Source organism: Tupaia chinensis, unplaced genomic scaffold (assembly GCF_000334495.1).
Source record: "Tupaia chinensis unplaced genomic scaffold, TupChi_1.0 Scaffold000133_1, whole genome shotgun sequence".
Lineage (NCBI taxonomy): Eukaryota > Metazoa > Chordata > Mammalia > Scandentia > Tupaiidae > Tupaia > Tupaia belangeri.
In genome coordinates, this window is record NW_006159602.1 from 756,575 (window position 1) to 761,340 (window position 4,766).

Consider the following 4,766-nt stretch of genomic DNA (forward strand, 5'->3'; position numbering starts at 1 on the left):
TGAAGTTTTTTTTTTTTTTTTTTTTTTTTTTTAATTGAAATTGATCCAGAACAATTATAGTTTTGGGTTTCCAGATCAGGGCCTTAATAAACTCTAACACCTTTGTGAAAACTAGAAAGGTCATCACTTCTAGGAAGGCATAGTTTAAGGACAGCACCTCTGAGCAAAGGAAAAGGAGACCCTTTCTACTGGCAGACCAAAATCATGGTGCCAGAGTTACAAGTTAATTACATCTCCTCTGCCTGCATCCAGTAGTGTTTAGATTGCAAGCCATGAGCCATAGCTCTATCCATGGTGAAACAGGAGGAGGTGACTACTGTTGACTGCCCCAAGGCCTATTTGGGTTTCTGAGAACCTGAGGAGAAAGCCCTTGGGTGGTACAGTTTAGGTGAGAGGTGACCCCAGAAATGATAACATTCACCACACTGAGCTCTTTAGGCAGGATTTAAGTCTGGCTGAGGAAGTAAACTTTAGGAGACCAGCATCTATGACAACAAAACAGACCAGTGATGGAGTCTTCCCTTAGCTCTAAGAATGCCTTTGATACTTTCTCTTTCCATAAATGTAATAATTTGTATTCATTAATTTATATACAACATATGTATTTGTGTATGCATGTTATTCTTTAATAAAATCATGAAAAGGAATTAGAACATTCTATTTAGTCTAGATTTGATTTATTTGTCTCATCTCTAGCTTCTAATAGTTACACAATTCCTGTCACTTCCCAGACATAGTAAATAAAAAAGCATACACGTAATCTAAAAATATTTTTATACTAATATGTGGGTCTCCAATACTCCTTTTTCTTGTTAGTCTGAGATGGCATCTTCCAGATAGAATGGGATGGTGCTAGTCAAAGTAGCTATAGCCACTAAATTTTCATGCCTAGATCCTCCTCTTTCTATGCCTTAGCTGACTAAACTTAATTGCCTACTTTTGGCAGGTTAAGTGGTATTAAATAAAACACACCTGATATCCCACATGCTCCTTGATCACCTCATTGTCTTTTCTAGATCCTATCCCAACTGATCCAGCCCATCTCTTCTTGGTTCTTAACACTACTGCCTTAGCTCAGCATCTTTTACCAACAGCCTCTAAACTATTCCCCCAGCCATTCTTCTCTTCCCACTAGCCTATCTCATTACCCCCTCCAGAGTTATTGACCTAAAACAGCAGATCTGATAAAGTCACTGCTTTAATTTGCCCTATGGCATTTCCATGTACAAGTTCACCTGTGCACTTATTCACTGAACAAATATTTAGTGAACGTCTACTGTGTACCAAGCACTCTTTAAGGAATTAGAAATACAGCAATGAACAAACAGTGTCTTCCTTCATGTAACTTGTGTATTAATGGAGAGAAGAAGGTAAATGAATAAATGAATAGCAGGCTAGATAGCGATGAGTGCTAAAAAATAAATAAAAGGAAAGCAGAGAAGGAAATGAAAGGGGTGTGTATGTGCTGTTTTTAAATTAGATATCTAATGGAAGGCCACAATCAGAAGATGATACTTGAGTAAGGCAATAAAGAGGTGCGATACAAGACATAATGATATTTGAAGAGCGTAGTGTAAGAAAGAAAAACAAGAGTAAAAGGAATGTGACAGACATTTCCCAGAAACTACAAGCAGCGTAACTAGAGCAGAGTAGCACATGGTCAAGTCAAAGGAAAGTAGGACAGAAAAGAAAGGGAAGGCCAGATCATATAGGTCTTTGTAAGTCTCTCACATAGATTTTAGTTTCTACTCTGAGTGCAATAGAGAGATATTGGAGGATTTCAAGCAGAGGGATGCGTGACCTGTAACTTTAAAATGATCACGTTGTCTTCTATATGAAGAACAGTTTGAGGCAGAGCAATACCAGAAACAGACTTATGAGTGGGGTGGTTATAGAATGCATCATTCCTAATAAAAAAGAGAATGCATTAATAATTATGCCAAGACAAATTGAAAAAAAAAATGGGACTGTTTATAGGAAACCCAGGATGTGTGTTATCCTAGTCACAAGGCTATTGCAGAACTCAAGGTGAGAGTCCTTGGTGTCTTGAACTGTAACAGCAGAAGAGGTGAGAAGTGGTTGGACACTGTATATATTTTTAAGATAAGGTCAGTAGGTTTTATGAGGAATTGAATGTGAGGTGTGCAAGAGAGGACAATTCCAAGGTTTTGGCCTGAGAAATTGGATGAAGGAACTGACAGATTTGGAAATGGAAAAGTGGCAAAGGGAGCAGGCTTTAGGGGATGAGGAGGTATTGGAGCTTAGTTTCAGATACATCAGGTTTAAGGAACTAGTTAGAAATGCAAGTAGAGATGTTAAGTAAGAAGTTGGGGGACCAGCAGATGGCATAATGATTATATCACTGAGCTCCCACATAGTCAACTGCAGTTCAAGTCCTAGACCTGGAGACTTAAAACTATGCCAGGTGCATGTACATGCTTATTCAAAATTCCAAAAGGAGAAGGGAGGATAAGGGATTGCTGTGTGGCCATCCCCACTGGGGGTGATTTCTCACTTTATGTCTGTCTCTCTGGCAAATGCACATGGTCTATACCAAAAAAATCTCTCTTAAAAAAAAAAGTTGAACTTATGAGTCCAAAGTTCAGGCAAAAGGTGAAAATACCATTAACCTAAAGATAGTATGTAACGCCATAAGACTGGATTAAATTGTGAAAAGGATGAGTATGGCTAGAAAATAGAAGCAGCTGAAGGACTGAAATCTGGGACACTTGAATATTTAAAGGTTAAAGAGATGAGAAGCAACTGGCAAAGAGGAAGAGTTCCTACCAGGAAGATGAGAATAAAACCAGGGAAGTACAATGTTCTAGAAGCCAAATGAAAAAAGAGTGATGCTAGGTCAAAGAAGAAAAGCCCTGAGAATTGAGATCACTGGTGATTCTGAAAAGGAGAGTTTTCTCCATGAGATTATTTATCATAAGCAAGAGAGAGAGAGAGAGAGAGAGAGAGAGAAATCCATCTAGAGATAGTACCTCCAACAATTTATGAGGAATTGAATGTGAGGTGTGCAAGAGAGGACAATTCCAAGGTTTTGGCCTGAGAAATTGGATGAAGGAACTGACAGATTTGGAAATGGAAAAGTGGCAAAGGGAGCAGGCTTTAGGGGATGAGGAGGTATTGGAGCTTAGTTTCAGATACATCAGGTTTAAGGAACTAGTTAGAAATGCAAGTAGAGATGTTAAGTAAGAAGTTGGGGGACCAGCAGATGGCATAATGATTATATCACTGAGCTCCCACATAGTCAACTGCAGTTCAAGTCCTAGACCTGGAGACTTAAAACTATGCCAGGTGCATGTACATGCTTATTCAAAATTCCAAAAGGAGAAGGGAGGATAAGGGATTGCTGTGTGGCCATCCCCACTGGGGGTGATTTCTCACTTTATGTCTGTCTCTCTGGCAAATGCACATGGTCTATACCAAAAAAATCTCTCTTAAAAAAAAAAGTTGAACTTATGAGTCCAAAGTTCAGGCAAAAGGTGAAAATACCATTAACCTAAAGATAGTATGTAACGCCATAAGACTGGATTAAATTGTGAAAAGGATGAGTATGGCTAGAAAATAGAAGCAGCTGAAGGACTGAAATCTGGGACACTTGAATATTTAAAGGTTAAAGAGATGAGAAGCAACTGGCAAAGAGGAAGAGTTCCTACCAGGAAGATGAGAATAAAACCAGGGAAGTACAATGTTCTAGAAGCCAAATGAAAAAAGAGTGATGCTAGGTCAAAGAAGAAAAGCCCTGAGAATTGAGATCACTGGTGATTCTGAAAAGGAGAGTTTTCTCCATGAGATTATTTATCATAAGCAAGAGAGAGAGAGAGAGAGAGAGAGAGAGAGAGAAATCCATCTAGAGATAGTACCTCCAACAAGGTCTTGATGCTATGATCCATCCAAAATCTTCAGCTAGCCCTGAATCGTGGGCACACAGATTCCCGGAGATCTCCAGACATGAACCAGGAACCTTCTCATGTAGGTTTGCCTCACAGAGCCTTGTGTTTTACTGCTGTGTCACTATCTGGCTCCTGAAAAGGACTATTTCTATGGAGTAGGTTCAAGAATGAAATCAGAGGGACCAGCAGATGACATAATGGTTACATTACTAGACTCCCACATAGTCGACCTGGTTCGAGTCCTGGACCCAACGGTTTAAAAATTCACACCAGGCACATGTGCGTGCATGCCCAAAATCCCAAGGAGACTAGAGGAGAAGGGATTGCCATCCTCCACCCAGGGGGTGATTTCTCGTTTTCTGTCCCTCAGTCTCTCTCTGTTTCTCCAGTGAGCACACACATCCTTTAGCAAAAACCTCCCTTAAAAAAAGAAAAAAAGAAAGAATGAAAAGAGAAGTACTGGAGACCACAAAAACTCTCAGGAGTTTTGCTGTGAAGGAAGAAAATAAAAGGAACAGAAGCTAGATAAAAGCAGGATCAATCAAGGTATCCTTTAAGGGGGGAGAATAATAGCATGCTTTTGTGCAAGGTCATCTAAGAGTAAGGAGGTGGATAAGAAAGGAGAAAGTGAGATTTAATGGTCCAGTAGAGTGAAAGAGTGCATGGACTAGGTCAATAGAATATGATAGCCCGAAAGCATTGCTCTCTCATCAGTTTGATGATCAAGAATGTAAGGTGACACCAGTCAATGTGATGGTGCTTTTTCTCCATCTTCATTCATCTGTGTGTACAAGCATGGCAGACTGGGAAAGTCTGATTTAACCAAGGTTGTGATTTAATCAAATGTATGCAGTAAAGGGA

The 4,766-nt window shown here is 39.6% G+C and overlaps 1 pseudogene; it reads left to right on the top strand.

Moving 5' to 3' along the window:
• The window catches only part of LOC102479248 (60S ribosomal protein L6 pseudogene), a 20,354-nt pseudogene that overhangs the window by 2,573 nt on the left and 13,015 nt on the right, over nucleotides 1-4,766 (top strand).